At 36.6% G+C, this 20,698-nt stretch overlaps 1 long non-coding RNA gene across 2 annotated transcripts in view; it reads right to left on the reverse strand.

Moving 5' to 3' along the window:
- LOC128315365 (uncharacterized) overlaps positions 1-20,698 on the reverse strand; it is a 309,189-nt gene that overhangs the window by 126,296 nt on the left and 162,195 nt on the right. For both annotated transcript variants that reach the window (XR_008298137.1, XR_008298136.1), the window contains exon 6: positions 16,036-16,132. This is a non-coding gene — a long non-coding RNA (uncharacterized LOC128315365). The remainder of the gene's footprint in view (positions 1-16,035; positions 16,133-20,698) is intronic.

Here is a 20,698-nt window from a genome sequence, read left to right on the forward strand (position 1 = left end):
GCTGTTCTTTAAAAAAAAGTTTAAATCAATGTGAAACACAATCATAACACGGACCTCTCTATTTTCTCGAATCAGCATTATGGAAGACACATTTTTCACTTCATTCATTTGGTAACATCGAATGCAGTCACCCTGTTCATAAAGCTGCTTTTTCAACAAAGTCAACACCAGCAATAATGTCCTGGCACTTATTAAAGCTGTAATACTGAACTTGCAGTTTTTGCAGAAGAATCTTTTCTATAACATTTCTAGGAACACTCCCTAAAGCCTCTGATTTAAACAACAACAACAAGCACATTTAAAATACGATTATAAGTTTGGTTCAACTAGGAATTAAGCACCATTTACTCTCTGAGGTATTTTTCTCCAGAAAAAGCAAGCCAACTAACTTCCAACATATTTGCACCGAAATAAAAACTACTCGGTATTGTTTCAAGATAATTAAAATTCAAAACAACAACAACAACAACAAAATTGTGTGCAAAGTTTCTACAGCGAAATGTGAGCAAACAAGGCAAAAAAAGAAACAAAAGAAGTTTGCATGCTCCTTCTCAAAAGAGGTTTAAACAATTTGCCAGGAATAACACACCATAAACTATAAGAAGGCAACTGCTGGACTCAAAACACACTTACTTCTTAACATGTAAAGATGCACTTTTTTTTTTCCTATTTTAGGTTAAAAAATAAGAGGACACCCCAGTGAGTCTTGCTGGCCGTCAGATAACGCACAGGCCCTGACCCTTTAACTGGCAGGAATTCTCGCACAAAGCTCTTTTCACACAGCCTGGGCTGTATATTCTTGAGATAAGGCGGCTGAACACGAAGCCGTGCGGAAGGGACACGAAGTGGGACCAAATGCAATGTTTACATATATTCTGTCACACCGCTGTTCCTTCATTATCTATTCCACAGACGATTTGCCTAAAACAATATTTATTCAGGTCGAAGAGAAGCGTGATTTCAACAAAAGGACAGTTTTAAGAAAAAGGACACGCGAGACAAGGCACATACTGTCTTTCTCTGTCAGCACTGCCAAGTTTAATGGGAAATCAAGCAGAAACAAAACCAGATCACCTAAGAACTCAAAAGAAATGATCCTGCTAGAATCTCCCTCTAGGCACAACAGATTGTCGTTACTTGTCTCACCACACAGAAAGCATATTTTAAGTAATATCTTAAATCTGCACTCACCATGCGAAAGCAACAGTTGCGTGGCGTAAAAGTGTGCTATCTGCTGCCCCTGCTCCATTTCTGTTTTGCCTACAGTTGTCCAGCACCCACTAGCCCAGCCCGGAGCCGCCACCCAGAGGGCCCTTCCACGAGCTGGCTGATTTGCCTATCAATCTGAGTCCCGGCTTCGGTATTAGGCAGCTGTGCACTTTGCTGAACTTCTAATAGCGTTTCCGTACGCTGCCCACCGCCTCAAGTAGGTAATTTGTTCCTTCAGTTCGGTAAACACTCAAATCACCTTTCGGGGACCTCTCTGGGAACAGGCTTTAAGTTGTTCACCTTCAAATTAAGTTCTCGGTAAGAAGTGGGTGGAGAGAAGTAAGCTCGCTACAAGGGAATTCAGAGAGTAATCAGAACGCGGAGAAACTTCCTCTCTTTTTTCCTTCCTTGCTAGCTGAGCGGCCAGTGCCTCTTTCACAGGACTAAGGAATGTAAAGAGAGGACGCAAAGAGGCCCCGCCAGACAAGCCTTTCTCAATCAATTAGCTTGCGGCCATTACTTGTGACCTTAGGTCACGCAGCATAAGTGTGTGGGGTGTGCCTTCGGGGGTCCCAAGGCTACTTATTACAGCTGAGATAACCCAAACTAAGCAGACCCTAAAATCTAGAAACCTTTTTTATAGAAAATAGGCTAAAGACAGGAAGGAGACCAAAGGTGAATTCCAAGTTGCTTTTTGCAGGAACTATTTCATTCAGTAAAAGATACGATTTTTTTCTAATAAGAAAGCCCCCCAAATCTATTTCTTCCATGTTGGATCAGACACGATTTAGAACAAAGTAATCAGGTATTTCTTTTATATTAAATTCCAACTTGGGAATATAGAACTGACAAAATAGCTAATGTGTCACACAGATACGGGTATCACTCCATCCCTGAGTTCCTGGGTTTTGTTTTAGTTTTTTGAAGATACTGACTTCTATCAAACTGCAAAGTTAAACCACCGTAAACAAAGTTCTCTATGCCTAAGGGAATCAAAATCATACCACTTTGGGAGACAGAAATTGCAATTTTTAAACTCTTCCAAGATTACATGTTATCTTAATGTCATGATTTTTCTTTTCTTGTAACTACTTTAATTAGAATTCCATTTTGTTCTCAAGTTAAGACAAATGCTTCCTTTCTTTAATCAATATCAAAAAAGGAGACTTCAACATAAAGGAAAATAAGCGAACATGAAAGAGGAAAGCATGTTTTTACAACTACAGATGCATTTAAACTTCATACATTAAGTTTGTGTATTTCTCAAAAATAATAGCCACCATCATTATCAATAAGTTAATGATGCAGAGATATCAGGGAATTTTGTTTCAAATCAAATTCATGCTAGTGAATACTATAATGCAATTAAGGAACACGTGCTTTACAGTGATTATATTAGCAAAGTTCCCCGCCCCAGACACACACAAAATAGCCATCACTCAAAGATGGATTTGCCACAACCACATTTTCTCGCCTTTGATGATGCCACAAAGCCTCACCTGGTGCCACGCTCTATAGGAATGACGATATTCCATGTGGATGCTAAACTTAATGTTTCCATCTCATTAACCTTTACTTGGCCAGCTGAAGTATCTTTCAAATTGGACATTGTCTGACTTTAATAAAACAAACCAAAAATCCAAGAATGAATAAGATAGGTGAAAGACACAGGATGAGAGAGTACTATAAGGTGGATAAGATCATTTTGGGAAACTGTAGTAACAGAGAATGTGGTAATTAGAGTGTCAAAATCAGTTATAGGGGACAGCTAAGACAGAAATTGGGGGTTTCCACTTTCTCCAATACTCAAAAGGAGTCACTGACAGATTTGGAAAGGAGGTTGACATTGATTCTAAATAAGTATAAAAAATAAAACAAGTTAGTGCAAAGACTGAATCGTTATGTTATACACCAGAAACTAATATGTTATATGGCAATTGTAACTCTATAAAGAAAATCAAATCCCTCCCCAAAATTCTTCCCATGTAGTAACAATTTTTTTAAGTTAAATAATAATTACAATAATGACTTGACACCATTTAGTGATTCAGTTGTGGTTGTTTCATATTTTGAAAACAAGCATTATTCAAAAGCATTTGGGACTCTTTAGCTACCAGATATGTAGAATATCAAGAATTCTAATCACTGCTTGAAAGATACCTCGTCTTTAGAAATTTCTCTGACTCAATGCCATTCTATAATTCTATGTTCCATATTCATGTGTTATAAAGAACAAACTCTGTTTTCTTGTTTCCCTCATTTAAGACTAACAACTAACTCCTGAGAGTCAGTCAACAAAAACGCCAGCCATATGCATCAGGAGTCTACAATCATCCGCCCCAAGGATCTGGCCTCTGCTACAACAGAGCTTCTACCTGCACTAAACAAAGGACTTTCAGATAAAGTGTAGAAAGGCCACCAACAACCTTCTTAAAAGACAAGACATACACCGGCATTCGAAAGAGCTTTGCTGATGTCATAGTAGATAGTGGCCATTGAGTAAAATGACCACAGACATTTCTGAATTACACACACCTTATGAAAAGGAATCCCCTTTGCCCAAGTGTGGTATCTTACATTGAGAAGATTGCTAACAGGATGCTACTGAAAATAAGTTTGTCAGTTTGACCCCACTCTGTTTCCATCTTCATTTTATGTGGAGGAACTGTTACTCTAGATGTCATGGTGCTTTAATCAAACACTGCAGATAATTTTTGCCAAATTCATCTAAAGTATTTCAATAGCTCAGATAACTTTATCACCAAAACTCTGTCATATGTTTCAATTAGTTAAGAAGCCATTCAAAGTGATAGGATATAATATTTCTATATGAAATGATAAAGATGTCATTTCTAAGCATTACATAATAACAACAAAATATTAGCCACTTGTTATATGATGCTGACATTTCCCATAGTAATTCCATCCTGCATCTATGTACTTTTCCCTAATCATATGCAATATTTTGGAAGATAGTCAATTTGGGGTAAAAGAATAGATGAACCAAAATAAGTCTAGAAAAACATTGCTATCAAACTTGTAGTTTTCAAGACATTTGATTAGCAGTCTGCCATCACAAATTGCTTTCAGCACATTTTCTTTTAAAGCACCTACGTAGAAAAACACAGCTTACGATAATTCTAAAAACTAAGATGAATCAAGGCAATTTCTTTACCATCCCTCTAAAGTTAATGTTACTAAACTACAAGAAAACAACACGGTCTATACACATAGACGAACTAACCCTATTCATTTGAAAGCCAAGAAAACATTTCAACATTTCTTAACTAACTAATTCAGATCCATGGACCTCTTCCACTAAAACCTTGGACTGCCATGAAATCACTTTGGAATCAATAGAAGGTGCTGCTTCTTGACTTACATAGAGTAGTATCCCTATAATACCATCTCTTCATATTTTGGCCTTAGAACCAGAAAACAGGAGGGAGAGGCCTGGCATGTGACACATTAAACCTCCCCAAATTTAGCTAAAGCAATGTAGGTGGTAGCAAGGGTACGAAGATGGGGAAGAGAAACACATATTACAAAGTATAGCTTTTCCTGCTTGTGAAACTATCAGTTTGGGGACCAAGGAGACCACTCACTGTAGGTAGACAGCAAAGTCAGACTTCATGTCGGCTTCCTAGTCTCTAGCTGGGAGGTCTGCACACCAACCTGTCACCCAGCTGGGGTGACAGGAAGGGTATTTGACCAGCATAAATGGGTTTTAATCAGAAAGAAGTGGATAGTAAGAAAACAACAGGTGTCATCTGGTTGTAAACATGACATTGGATCTAGATCTAGGCTGATTTATTGTTGAGCAAGTAGAAAACAAACATAAAATGAGGGCCTATAGATAAACACAACAGAGACAATGGGAAAAGAAGATTATCAAAAGGATAGCAATAACTAAATGTATCATCTATTAAAATAAGTGAGAGGGGGCATTTTAAATAGAATACATGAAGACATGAGCCCTATCATCCAAAACAAGAAGAAAGAAATGGCCTAAAATAAAAACAAGATAATACAATGGAAATACACACTTTTAAAAAGAAAATGGAATCGTGGATAAGGAAAAAACTGAAAGATTATAAATAACACTGAAAAAGCATGAATGATATGGATGACAAACTTAAAAAAGTAGGGAGACAAGTTTGAAGTCTATAGCAATATTGCTGGTGAGCTCAGAGGAAGAAATCTTGGAATGTTCTACTGGACACATTTTTTTTTTTTGCCTAAGATGTCATAAAACATAAGGAAAATCTAAAAGAATACTATGAAAGAGGAAAATGTCCATAAAAGTGTGAAAAATTTCAACACAATGCATATAAGCTCTTGCACATTATTTTAAAGAAACATTTTAATGAAAAATATAAGAGGCACAGATAATTGTAAGAAGAAATAAAAAAATGAAAACTAAACCAAACACTGAGATTTAGTATATGTTTTTTCCTATTATTTGACAATTTTAAAATTAATATTCAAAGTAGATTATTCTGTGCTTATGAATGTTTAAATTGGAACAAGCTTTCTGGAAAGGAACTAGCTTATAGGTACCAAAATTCCTACGTTTTTCTTTTTATTTATCTGTTTATTGAGCAAATATTTATTAATCACTTACTCTGTGCCAAGAGCTATTTGAGGCACTGTTTTGTTTGACAAAATAGACCGTATTTCTTCTCTCATTTAGCTTAGGTTCTAAAATGTGGAGACAGAAAATAAAATAAACATAACATATTGGGTCCTATTGAATACTAAGATGAAAAATAATGCATGATTACAGAGGTGGTGGATATGACATTATTTTATGTAGGTGCTCAGGGAAATGTCTCTCTGGTGTGGTAACATTTGACCAATATTCAAAACGCAGTGTAAGAATCCAACAAGGTAATACATGAGAGAAAACACTTCTAGAGAGGCACCCACTGTTGAAAAGGCTCTGAGGTGGGGCATGATTCCCAGTAATATTATATCAAGGATATACTGTATCAAAGATTCTTTTTTAAGAAACTCAAGACTCTTTAGTAAGAAAGTCTTCAGTGACACAGACCAACATTTTTGTCCAAAGCTGTTTATAGCTGCCCCATAAAATTGAAAATAAGAATATATCAATTTTTAATATGGTATTTTATGTAGCTATTTAAACAAAAAGCAGAATGAGACCTATAAATACAGAGAACAAAGTTATGGTTGCCGGGGGGGAGGACGGTAAAGGATTGGACAAAGTGGGTGAAGGGAAGAGAGATGCAGGTTTCCAGTTATGGGATGAATAAGTCACGGGAATAATAAGGAATATAGTCACTGATATTATACTAGCGATGTAATGAGACAGATGGTAATTAAACTTGTGGTGAACACAGCATAATGTCTAAACTTATCAAATCACTAAGTTGTACACCTGAAACTAATGTAACACTGTGTGTCAACTATACTCGAATAAAAAATTAAAAATATGTAAAAGAAAATAATGATTATATAAAGTTATGAGATGTGAACTTCAGGTAAATAAAAGCAGGAATAAAACAAACCCCACATAATACATGACTCAAATTTTGTAAAATAGGTGTCTGTGAATATAATAAAAGTATCAGGTATCCAAATGTTGATATCAACTGTCATCTCTGTGTAGCGGAATCCTGGATTGTTTTACTTCTTTGTTTTCTTTCTAAGTTATTTGTAATTTAACTGTATTTCTTTTATAAGAGAGAAGCATTCATTAAACAAAAGTAGAGGCAGGCATTACTATCTTATGAATTCGAGGATTCTGTTTATCACAAATCTTGATGCTTTCAACTTATTTTGGATTATTTACTCCCTCAAATATAGTCAGTCAGTAGTTGGAATGAGTCTTCCCTTATAATTAATTGAAAATTTTCCCATTCCCTCCCATTTCACTGTTTCTAATTTGGTACTTAGATCCACAAGAAAAATTTTAAATTATATATAAAATCATTTTCGTGTATGCAAAAAGCCTTTGTTTTCTCCTTTGAGAGCCTATGGCAACAGGCATCTTTCACTCAATGACAATCACCCCCAGCATCTACTACTTTGACCCTTAATTAGATCTTCCCGGACAATCTAAAATAACTCATGTCTGAGACCCTCCCAGTCTGTGTGGTCCCCAATGGATTGGTGCAGCAGTAGGAAAGTAAGAAAGAACATTACTGTAGTTTAGGATATGTGTAGCAAAGTGAGTGAGCAAGTACGGAGTTGAGTGAAGTTGTTTAAAAAGAAAAAAGAAGGAAGGAAGGAAGGAAGGAAGGAAGGAAGGAAGGAAGGAAGGAAGGGAGGGAGGGAGGGAGGGAGGGAGGGAGGGAGGGAGGACAGGAGCGAGGGAGGGAGGGGAAAGGAAAAGAAAATAGAGAGAACTCTACATAAATGGATCATTAATAAACAGTGAAAGCTGAACAAAGTATTGAAATATAAAAGCAAAATCTCCTGCTGAGGAACAAGTGTCCAGGTTGTCCAAAATCACCTCATTCAACAACTTTGTTGTTTCAATAAATATATAAAAGCAGTCTGGTGCTGTTACTTAAAGATGTTGTTAAAACAAAAACCATAAAACAAGGAAGTAAAATATGGAGATTAGAAATAGAAGAAAAGGGAGGAGAGAGCAGAGAGAGAACAGAGACAGAGACAGAATCAGAAAGAGACATGCACACACACACACACACACACACACACACACACACAGATAAACTGGCATAATCTGAAAAGATAAATGAATGAATAGACTGGGAGATTGGAAGGAAATTGAAAACATGGCTCCTGAAGAGGTATAGGCAATGCATGTATGTAAACAGTTCTGACATAAGTTGCTATATCCTACAAGCAGAGGCTTTAAAAGAGAATGTAGAAAATAGCCTAATTGGATTGGAGATGATGGTAGATGGGGTTGAGAATGCTAGAGTGGTTGGAAAGTATGAGTTTAATTCAGATCACAGAAAATAAAGAACTTTACAAATTACACACACACACACACACACACACACACACACACACAGTCACAAATTGGGACAAATTGGGATGGGTTGTGTGTCCTGCATGGTGAGAGGTAAAAACTGAGGCCTGATTCCATAGGAATCCATACAAGCGGCAAGTGTTGAGTCCCTCAGGTGAGGATCTGCTGTGAGGCCAAGGCTAAACTGGGGTCCTTTTATCTGAATTATTTTTGATCACACATGGGATACTGAGTATTCCCCATGCACCCTGTCAATAGATTCCATCGAGTTGACTCATTGCTCTAGCTGCTGGCAGCTAAATCTGCGTGGGCCCCAGAAACACCTGGGGAATATAGAGTGGTAACAAGTTCAATCAAGGAAAAGAGAGCAGAAGCATTAGGCACATGCATGCTAGTATATCAAGGCTCACATAGGGTGGCTGAGCTCAGGCAAGAACTAGAGAGCGAGATTCTATTTGGCCCCTGTGGAAGAATGTCTGAGATAAACCAGGGCTCTCACAAGCAGGTAGTGAAGAACACGCTGTATGCTACAGCTTGAGAAGTGTGGAAAGACCACTCCACCCAATGTTATCTTTCCCTGTGGCCCACCTTATGTCCTCCTTCTTCCCTTTGGAGATTTTGGTGCCCCAAATCCCTAGAGTGTCAAGACATTCATTCTGATATGGGTGAAATATTCTGTCTGGAAACTCCTACAAAAATAAAATCATACAACACGTGAAAATGATATTCACCTCTTTATAACTATTGTCAGGCTTTAGATAAGGATATTTGGTACTATCCAGGGGGAATCCTGGGTCAGAGGATATTGCCAAGAAAGGCAAGCCTACCAGGATCAAGGATGCTGAATTCAACTGAATACTCTATATCACTGGCTCTAAAATCCTTGTTAGGCTGCAAAACTCTGGTTGCTCATGCTAATGTTAAAACTTAGACTCTTCAGTTAGATAACCCTAAAGAGCTAACCCTAGGCAACATACTACTTTGCCGAGCTCTTTGAGCTTGTATCCCAATGATCAAAACTAAACTTACAATTAGAAGGGCATATGCTGGTTTACTGAACACAAAGGCAGAAAAAATTCCGTGATTCCAGTTGAAAAATGTTCAATAAAGATTTGTTTTTCAGATCCTAGCTGCTATTTAATTAGATTGGGGAATTGTTACCATGTTTGTGATTTTTGTCCCCCAATTCTTGGCTAAATTAATTAACTTTGAAGCTTTTATGGAAAGGAAATTGATTCTAACCATGGCATGTACTTAAAAAGTTATGTAAATATCTGAGCTGAAGCACTTTGGGATATATTACACAGATTACACATTACAAAGTTTATTCTTTTCTTGCTCCCTAGAACATAGTTCAAGAAGAAATATTCAAATGTTGCAAGATACTTGTAGGTGCATAGAACAATGAAGATATGCTATGAGGTGTTGTCTTTTTTCTTAACACTTGCCAAATAAGAGAACATATCGGTGTACTTGTATTCCAGTGGAAGCCATAGTATCTTGGCTATTCCTTTTAATGGGCTAAATGTGTGCTGAATGAATAAATGATGCACTACAAACAGATAAAGCAATAAGATATAATTTTTTAATCTGTACAAATCTATACAAATTTCTCCTGAGAACATGAAATTGGGATGGTTGTCCTGGCAGATAGAAGTTCTGAGTATATTTTAGAAGGAAGAAAGTACAGCCACTGGACAAAAACTGTTCCAGGCATAAAGATTGGTAGAAATGTAAAAATGAACACTTGGGGAAAGAAAAGATGAAGAAAGATAACCAGAGATTTCCACTCACTGGTTCCTTCATTTGTCACACCCCACTGGAATTTCTATACCAGCACTTGGATGCCACTTAGAGCCGATCCAGTAGCCAATCTGTTTCTCACATCCATGCCATTTTTCAGATTGTCTCTGGTGTTTGGAGAGCCTTGTTGCCACAATCTATTTTCCTGATCCTCTTCTTCAAATAACTTGTTCCTTCTCTGAATAAACAGCTTTGGTGTCCTGTCCTCTGCGCCTCCCAGATTCAATTTGATTCCTCTCCCTCAGTACCCAATTGCACTCTGTGACAACTACCTTTGTACTTAACATTCCTACTTAATGGTAGAAATTCCATCACTTTGCCAATTTTGTTTCATAGCTATCTCTTCATTCTGTTCTCTTATCGCCCCATTACCTCTGCTTTAACTCAGGTCATTGTCATCTACAGCTCACAGAGTCTCTTACAAAAGACTTGTAGCTGATCTCCCAGCTTCTCTTCATCAGTGTGATAATCAAACTGCTGACAGTTTTATTCCTAATGGACCATGCCAATTTCCTTCTTAAAGCCCATTTCCTCCCATTTCTAAAATAACAAAAATCTAAACTCTTTATTTTACTTAGCATTATTATATCTTCTCAGCCCATCCATGTTGTTGCAAATGGCAAGATCTCATTCTTTTGTATAGTTGAATAATATTTCAGTGTGTGTGTGTGTGTGTGTGTGTGTGTGTGTGTGTATCTCACATATTTTCATACACAGTGTTAGTTTCAAGTGTAGAAAGTAATAATTCAACAATTCTATACATTACACTGTGCTCACCATGAAAAATGCCGTTCCCATCTGCCACCAATGTTATGACAGTCTTATTGACTATATACCCTCTGCTGTACTTTTCACCTCCATGACTTATTTACTTTGCACCTGGAGATTTGTACTTCTTAGTCTCCTTCATCTATTTCTCCCATCTCCCCCCCCCACCCATATGACAACCAACAGTTAATTTCAGAGTATTTTTTTGTCTCTTTTTTTCTTTGTTTATTTGTTTTGTTTCTTAAATTCCACAAATGAGTGAAATTATATGAATACTTCAATCAAACAAATCTAAACTCCTGAACACAAGCAAAAAAGTGTTCATCATAATTTGACTCCGACCTTTGTAGTCAGTCTCATGACTCCATCCTCCCCCACCTTTAATCTATGCTCCAAGCCTATTGGCAAATGCCAAAGCAATCCATGCTCTTTAACATATATGTGCCCTCTGTAGAGGCAGTTTCTTTCTATAAAATGCCTTTTCCCTGTTTAGTTCTTCATAAAATCTCAATTCATCCCCTAAGACCCTGCTCAGGTACTACTTCATAGATCCCTTCAGTTTCTGTCAAGTAGAACTATTCATTTCAGGCCCATGAGACCACAGCATTTTGCTCATGCATTTAATTTAACACCTACAGTATGGTATTTCAGTTGTTGATTTTTCTTTCTGTTTTTGATTTTATGTTTTGTGCCAAACAAATGTTATTTTTATTCCTTTTCTATATCAATAGAAGGAGCTCTTGGAAGCTCCTTAGTAAGCTCTTGGAAGGCAGTAGAAACAGCTTTATTGGTTCTATATTCTCAGAGCATACCACAATGCCTAACATTAAGTAAATAATCAATAGGTTGTTGGAAAAAGAAAGAAAAGAAAAAGAGGGGAAAGGGAAGAAAGCAAAGTAAGTAAGATCTGTTTAAGAAGAGATACTATATAGTAAGAAGGGGAGAAAAATAAATGAAGACAGTGTTAAAATTTCATATCTTGGAAAGCTCCAATACTTCTGAAAGTGAGCATCCTCATTATGGAAGGTATGAAATTATGAGAAATGAAACTATCCTAAATCAAAGATTTAAATGATTCCAATTTTAAGAAGGTGAAATAAATATCTCTTTCTTTATCCTTTTAAAAATTATCATAAAGCATAAAGGAGAAAAAGAAACTCTAATACAAACTATGTTTGTTTCCTGTGACTGTTTGAACAAGTTCCTAAAAACTTGGGGGCTTAAAACAACAGAAATTAAGTTACTTACAGTTTTGGAGGCCAGGATTTCAACATCAATTTCACTGGGATGAAATAAAGCTTTTGGGCAGGGCCATGTTTTCTCTGGAGGCTCTGCAAAAAGAATCTGTTCCTTGCTTCTTCTAGTTTCTGGTGGCTCCTGTATTTTCCAGCATTTTCTGGCTTGAAGCCACATCACTCTTATCTCAGCCTCCATCTTTGTATCGCCTTCTCCTCTATGTGTGTCAAATCTCCTTCCTTTGCCTCTCTTACACTAATGCCTGTGGTGGCATTTAGGGCCTACTTTGAAAATCCAAGATAATCTCCTCATCTCAGAATCCTTAATTATATCTGTAAAGACCATTTTTCCAAATCAGGTACTATTCAGAGGTTCTGGGAATGAGGACCTTGACATATTTTTGCGAACCATCATCAGCCTAACACACAAACTCAAATATTTTCTTAAAATAGAGACTACTATAACTCTAAACCATAATATATATAAAGACAAAAAGTGGAATAATGGCATTTAATTTAACAGAGTAGAAGAACGACAAATTGTGTAAATAGGAGATAATAATTAAAAGTAGCAAGCATACCCACATAGCAATGTGCAAGAAGAGCTCATTGGAATATCTGGGTATTGTCAAAGGTGGGATTGAGGATAGGAGTTAAAAAGAGACTGAAGGATTTAAAGAGACATAGTTAGACACCTACCTATGATCACACATCTACTATAAGGGGGTCAAGGGACTAACCCTTCTCACTCTTAAAGGAAAACAATGGTATATGGAGAAATTGAACTAGAATGACCCCCATCTATAACGGAAAAGGCAGCAAAAGGATGTGATACCAAAAACTGAAAGGTTACACGAAAGTCTATGTACATTGAGAACTGTGATGTTCTCAAAGTGTTTATATCCTCAAACAGAAGATTAAGACTTTTTCTCTTGAGTAAATAACTACTACAAAGGGGGAAAAAACCTCAGATACAGATGTTAATGTGCCTGTCCACCAAAAAAGCCAACTGCTAACCCAGTAGATCACAGGTGAATCCAACCTGCTGACAAGTACCACCCCTTTGCACAAAATTCCAGATAAGATTTTAGTGTACTCCAGTGTTTATAGCAGCACTTTCAACAATAGCCGAATTATGGAAAGAGCCTAAATGTCCATCAACTGAGGAATGGATAAAGAAATTGTGGTTTCTATGCACAATGGAGTACTACGTGGCAATGAGAAAGAATGAAATATGGCCCTTTGGAGCAACATGGATGGAACTGGAGAGTGTGATGCTAAGTGAAATAAGTCATACAGAGAAAGACAGATACCATATGTTTTCACTCTTATGTGGATCCTGAGAAGCTTAACAGAAGACCATGGGGGAGGGGAAGGAAAAAAAAAAGAAGAGAGGGAGGGAGCCAAACCATAAGAGACTCTTAAAAACTGAGAATAAACTGAGGGTTGATGGGGGCTGGAAGGGAGGGGAAAGTGGGTAATGGGCATTGAGGAGGGCACCTGTTGGGATGAGCACTGGGTGTTGTATGGAAACCAAAATAAATTTCATAATAAAAAAAAGAATATGATTTAAAAGTCAAAGATCATCACTGAGAATCCATCAAGGAAAAACTAGGAAACAAAATTAAGTGAAAGAAAAGAAGGAACCCAGGGAAATAGAGAATATACAGTGAGAATTGTAAGGAAGTAGTAATAATGACCCCACATATCAGAAAAGGTGTTGCCTTGATGAAACAAGACAGGATGCAATAAAACATAAGAGAAACAGGCAGAGAATAAAAGGATAATATTAATTTAACATATGATCATCAAAAGTGAAATTTTAGTAGAAGTATTAGAAGATAATAAGGAATAAATTCAAAAAGACTAACAGAAGAGAGAAATGATTTTTTTAAAGTTAGATCATCAATAGAGGTCATTCAACACTCCACAACTGGCAATTCAGGAAATGGAGATTAGAGAAAATGCTAGTAAGTAAATTATTAAGGATATAATATAAGGAATTTCTTTTTTCTTATTTTTTATTTATTTTTGAGAGAAAGGGAGAGAGAGAGAGAGAGAGAGAGCGAGCATGAGCAAGGGAGAGGCGGAGAGAGAGAGGGAGACACAGATCTGAAGCAGGCTCCAGACTCTGAGCTGTCAGCACAGATCCCAACGAAAGGCTTGAACTCACGAATCTGAGTCATGACCAGAGCTGAAAGTTGGATGCTTAACTGACTGAGCCACCCAGGCGCCCCAAAGAAGTTTCTTATAATTGACAGCATGATTCTCCAGATTGAAAGGATCTATCAAGTGTCTCAAGACAAGGGATGAGGAAAAACCCACTCAGACATATTCTGATAAAATTATAACACCAGAAATATAGAGAAGATCTCAAAGTTTGTTAGTGATGAAAGTAAATACTAATCAAAATATCAGGATCAGAATGACATTGGTCTTCTCAGCAACAGCATTGGAAGTTGGAAGGTAATGGGAAAATGCTTTTATTTCTGAGTGAAAAATGTTTTAAATCTATAATTCTATTCCCAGCCAAAGATTCAATCAAGAATCAGGTAGAATAAAAACATTTCTCAATATGCAAGTTCATAAAATGTTTATCACCTGTAGAACCCTTCTCAAAACATTACTAGAACATGAGTTCCAGCCAAAAGAGAGAGAGAGGGAGAGAGAGAGAGATAACTAAATAAAACGAGGACATACTTTCTAGAAGAGGCTACAACATCATAAAATGGAAATATAAATTTTTAGGATGGTATCCAAAAAAACTCTGGATAACATCTTCTTATAGGGTACTTTACAGAGCAACCTGAGAAGATAAAAGTTGGAGAAAAGTGGCTCCCAGGAGGGTGTTCTTCAAGATAAAAGAAAAAAAGGAAAAAAAAAGAAAAAGAAAAAAAACTAGATTATGTAACCAACTTACCTGTGTAAAAAATTGAATAGAGAAGCATCTTATAAAAATTTTGGAGCCTTGGGGAAGACTTAGAAAAGACAAGAAAGTAAGAAAGAAAAGGAGAAAGAGAGGGAGGGAATAAGAAAGGAAGACAAGGAAACTGGGCAAAAAAGAAAAATAAGTGAAACACTTGTTATTAAAGAAAAAATGTCTGGGGTGCCTGGCTGTTTCAGTCAGTTAAGTGTCTGACTCTTGATTTCGGCTCAGGTCATGACATGATGTCACTGTTTCATGAGTTCGAGCCCTGCATAGAGCTCTGCATGCTGGCCCTGCGAAGCCTGCTTGGGATTCTCTGTCTCCTTCTCTGTCTCCCTCTCCCTCTGCCCTTCCCCTGGTCATTCTCTCTCTGTTTCTCTCAAAAAGAAAAAAGAAAGAAAGAAAAAGAAAAAAGTTCTACAATAATTTTTTGTCATATCCCGTCACCAGGTTCTGCAGCAAATGCTTTTTGTGTAGTCCTAATAATTAAAAACCCAGATATGGATTCAAACTAAAATGTGACATAGCTATAATGGAAGAATAAAGAATAAAGTAAAGAACGTGGGGATTTTAAGAAAGCTTAAACTTTCATCTGTACCAGCAAGAGTCAATCAATGAGATCTAAGTTGAGGAGTCATGACCCAGATGGATGCACAATATGTAGAAACACAGAAGAAAAATAAAAATTGAAATTGAAAGTGGTTGACCCCCTGCACTAGTGCCAAAGGGTTTATTTCCTTTGGTATTTAACCTCTAAACTTATTTGCATTCTAAGTAGGTGTGTATATAGTTATGTGGTGGAAATAAAAGATACTTTTTAAAGAAACTTTAAATGTACCTAACCCCATCCTCTTTTCTTTGTTTAGGATTATCCAAGTTAAATCAAATAGGCATATGTCCTCTTTTTCTTCAAAATATTTCCACATACATAGATAGTAGTACTAATATGACTTTACTAAGTTAATGAATGAATGAATGCTTTAGAAAACACAATGCTCTCATAAAACAAATGTTAGATGCAGAGTTTGTACACGAGCGATATATAAATTTGATAGTAAATATCTTCTTGAGCAAACTTTCTTTTACAAAGAGAATGTGCATTCCTAATGGTATCTGTATTTTATCTTTACCTGATTTCCAGAATATTGGAATTTCTTCAAGGGAAGCACTGGGTGGGTATTGTTCTTTCCCATCTTTATATCACCAGGGGCATTCCAAATAAAACTGCTAGAAAGAAAAAATGTTGACCTGTAAATTCAAAATTAGCACTCATTCAAAAACTTCCTATAGGTATACTAAAGCCAAGTTTTACAAACTTGTTAATAATATCTTATTTTTCTTCCTTAACTCTAAACCAAATGTAATGCAACGTAATATCTTCCAAAGTACAATGGCCCTTTAAAAATAATATTCCCACAAAACTCACAGAGAGCAAAGTACAAAGAGTTTACAAAACAGGATGAGATTCTCCATTATTATTTCTGGAGTGCCTCCTAGTCTGATATTTTTCCTTCTGCCATTCTTAAAGAAAGTACATTATCCATAAGTCAGTCCAAGTCCTACTTATTTCCTCAGGAATAAGGGTCAGGCAACATGCAGTATCCTTGGGAAAGTAGCCTAAAATTACCAAAGAGGCCATCTCAGTAAGACATCAGGAAGCACAACTGTTTCCATTGACACGAACATAATGAAAACAAAATGCTCTAGAACTATGTGCTCTGTGAACCATAGTTTATAAAAATATCACACATGCTGTGTTTTGACCACCCAAGAGGAATCAAAGTCACTGTATCACTTTGCAAGCATCTTGAGTCCTACTGATGTTTATGATTCTAAAATCAGGAGCATGTTCCTGGGATACAATTAGTCAGTATCTGCTAAGGCAATGTTAGAAAAATAGCTTTAAAATTCTCCCTTTGTTCCTGACCTGCTATGGGAATTCATGGTATGCAACATCAAAGCGAAAATTCAGGTCACCTCTGTTGGATGTAGCCATGGGGGTGTGTGAATTAAAAACATGCAACAGGGAACCTGACAGATTCCTGTTTCAATCTGGTCTCTTCTGCGACTCCTCTAAAGGTGATCCCTATTGATAATCAAAGGACAAGCCTTAGACCATTTTTAGGATGTGCTGGTTCTCAGAGAAATGATTTAAAGTGGTCAAATACCCCAAACCCTTCAGGAAATGACCAATAAAAAGGCAGGCCAAAATCTTGGTAGCTCAAAGGAAACAAAGAATTTCTGAGAATATTTCTGTTCAACATGAAATGGATGAGAAATCAAGCTGTTCAGGCACAGCTGGACAAGGTGTGGAATTGAACCATAACACTCCTGGTTTAGCTTCTCAAGAAGCTAAAAATTTTGGTGCTCTTAGGACATAGCTTCATGGGATGATGTTTCATGGCGAGCAAAGTGATCAACCATCTAGCAGCTGAGATCAGTGGGTCTTGTCAAGTGGTTAGACCCTCAAAGAAATGGGTCACTTGTGTCCAAGAATTCAAAGCTTATGTCTTACACCTGATAAAAGTGCAGAGATATTAAAATATATTAGTCTGTACTTGTCAAAAACAGTGGTCAACTGATAGATGTAAAGTAAGAAAAAATATATATAGAAAGAAGACAAGATTCTGTTATTTGAACAAAGTTTCCATTTTAGGCAATCTGATGTCTCTTCCAAACATATCTTTAATAAGCCACTTCTGCAGATTGATGTACATTTTCCTTCCTGTCCAAAAGGTTGTATCACCTGCTTTCTACCTAACAAAACCCTGTTCCTCTTTGAAGCCTCCTCTCAAATTGCACGTCCATGGAAGTGTCTACTGAACTCGTCTGTGCCTCATTCTCGGCAGTTATGATATCTTGAGATGTGATGTATGTGAATATATCTCTGTTGAAGCCAATGCCTTGTGTTCTTTGTTACAGTGCAAATCCCATGAGACTGAGAACAAAGCCTTCTATTTTCTGTTTTAATTTCCTTAGCTCTCACCTTAATCTTACACAATTAACATGCAGTAGTTGACAAAAGACTCCGCATAATTTTTTTTTCATTTAGCATAAGTAATATTAGACAGCTCCTGTTTGGCTTGTATTACATTTTAGAGGGAGATTTATGCTGACATTATAGAGAAATATTATCCAATCATCTAAAGCTTTTTCTTGCAAGTTATTTAGGAGTTTGGCTTAGAATAAAATGACAAACAATAGATGGACAATTCCAAGTTGTTTGTTAGGAATTCTACAAGTTCCTTCGATATTTATGGGCTTAGTAATGACTTCTTTTGTAATTTGCTCCATCTACACAGGAGTAGCATAGGTCTTAAAATTGTATTCAAACATGTTATTTCATTCAAAAAAAATTTTTTGAATTATACTGCTCTTTAAATGATATCAAATTAGGGGCGCCTGGGTGGCTCAGTCAGTTGAGCGTCCGACTTCAGCTCAGGTCATGATCTCACAGCTCATGGGTTCGAGCCCCGCTTCGGGCTCTGTGCTGACAGCTCGGAGCCTGGAGTCTGCTTTGGATTCTGTGTCTTCCTCTCTCTCTGCCCCTAAGCCACTCGCATTCTGTCTCTGTCTCTCTCAAAAATAAATAAACATTAAAAAATAAAAAAATTAAAAAAAAATAAAAATAAATGATATCAAATTCAAGGTAAGGTATTAAAACTGACTTTCTTAAGCATGACTGAGTTTAGTTCAAAGTCCACGTATCTCTTTGAAGATTTTTTTTGCCCAGTGAAGATTCAGATGATGTGAGAAAAATGGGTCTTAGCCTACAGGAGAACACAAAGCTATGTAACCTAAGAAATATTATCAACCATGCAAGAATACAATAACTACAAGTTAAACTTAGAAAACATAAGAAACTCCTTTATATTCCTGACCAACTTGAAAATATAGCAAGTTTTTCTGAAAGTTCCTTCATTATTCATATGTTTTCTTTTTTGCTTACAGGGGAAAACATAAGATTTCCAACTATGAATATATACCTTGTTTTAAGTGAGTTAAAATGGGAAAAGCATAAAGGGCAACATTGCCTGTGAGTTACTCAAGGACTCCTAAATGCAGAATTGAGGCCCAAAAGGAGGCCAACTATGTGAGAGCTATCTAAAAGGATAAAAATTCTCATGATAGAATTCTCGCCGTCAATGAGATGAAAAAATGAAATAGACCCCCCTAGAGGGAAAGACACCTGAGCACAAAAAACACAGGTTTGGGTGCAAAAGAGAGAAAGGTTTGAATCTATGCTCTGCTGCTTTCTACCAGAAAGACTTTGTGAAAGTAACTGAAATTCACCAGACCCCAGGTTCTCCATCTGTATATCAAGCAAGATAGATCCATATTCCTTGGTTGCTATGTGAATTAAATGAGACATATAATGTAGAACACCTAGCAAAATCCATGGAAAATGAGGGCCATTCAATGGGTGTACACTCCCTTTCTGTCCTACTTACAGGTGTAATCAGTTCAAGATAGCAAATGCATAATCTTATTGGAAAGAAAAAGATTCCCACTCGCAGAAAAGGTTTATAGAAAAGGGAGGATTTTAATGGCTCTCTAGGACAGGAAAAAAATTGGAATACAGTAAAGGTGTTCAGAGAAAGTAAAAAATTGAAGCAGTTAGAAAAGGTGTTTGGAGAAGTAAAAGGTTTACATGAAAGTAAAGTATAAGTAAAAGTGAAAAAAAAAAGGTAGTGGAATCCACATAATTGGAAAGATGAGCCTGGGTGGAAAGAAGGTCTTATGTGAAAAAGTGATTATACATAAAAGTAGTAAAAATGTAAGTTGAGACCTGGACTGTGAATTCCAAGTGAGAGAGTGGAGACATCATGGAAAGTCAATGAAACATCAAGTAGAAACCATTTCTCTAGAGGTAAGTGGTGATATTCTTATGAAACTCAATTATTAATATTATAACTATAAAGCCCTTCCTATTGGAAATCTGTTTCTTTCAGTCATTACAAATAAAAACTTAACCTTCATTCAAGTTTAAACTGAACTTTTACCTTTTAAAGAGCATGACATTTACTCCAATTATTTTGCACCTTTAAGAAATAGCCAACAAGGCAACGAAAACCCTCTTAAACTATTGTATGCAGAATTGGACCAGGCCTGATCTAGACATGCATATATCAGTCTAATACTGCATAAAATGGGAAGCAGAGCAGATCACTAACTAAAAATACTATAATGGATTTGTAATGGCCCTCTGTGGAATTCTTCAGATACAATAAAAACTCTTTGTAATGACAATAAATTGCACATATTATACTTATTATTCAGTAAGAACATATTTTATTTACCTGCAACATTTTTGATGGAGAGTGATGCAGTCTGAAAAGGGCCTCCAGACATGCTAATTTACGTATTCTTTTTGCTTACAATTTCACCACATTTAAGGTGGTGAGACTCTTTCTGGTTTTGGTGTATGACAAATCTATTATCATCCCATAGCCTATACGTCAGTCTTGGAGATCTGTTTTAGAGATGACTTAACTAGTCTGAAAAGCAATTTGGGAGAGGGGAGGTGGTATTCAGAGCAACATAAGGCCAAAGAGCCGTGGGGTCTACCATAACCCTGGAATGACATTCATTTTTGAATAGCTCAGATACACAAAATTTACTCTCACTGAATAAAATTAAAGCATATTGGAAGCCCAGTGATGATGAACAACCACAACATATAAATGATATATAATTAATAATATCAATCCAACTTTCTTGCATTAATGCAAGATCTCCTGGGCTGCTTAATTTTATTGAAGGAGGAAGACAAAAACCAAAACTACTTCTATT

Source organism: Acinonyx jubatus, chromosome C2 (genome assembly GCF_027475565.1).
Source record: "Acinonyx jubatus isolate Ajub_Pintada_27869175 chromosome C2, VMU_Ajub_asm_v1.0, whole genome shotgun sequence".
NCBI lineage: Eukaryota > Metazoa > Chordata > Mammalia > Carnivora > Felidae > Acinonyx > Acinonyx jubatus.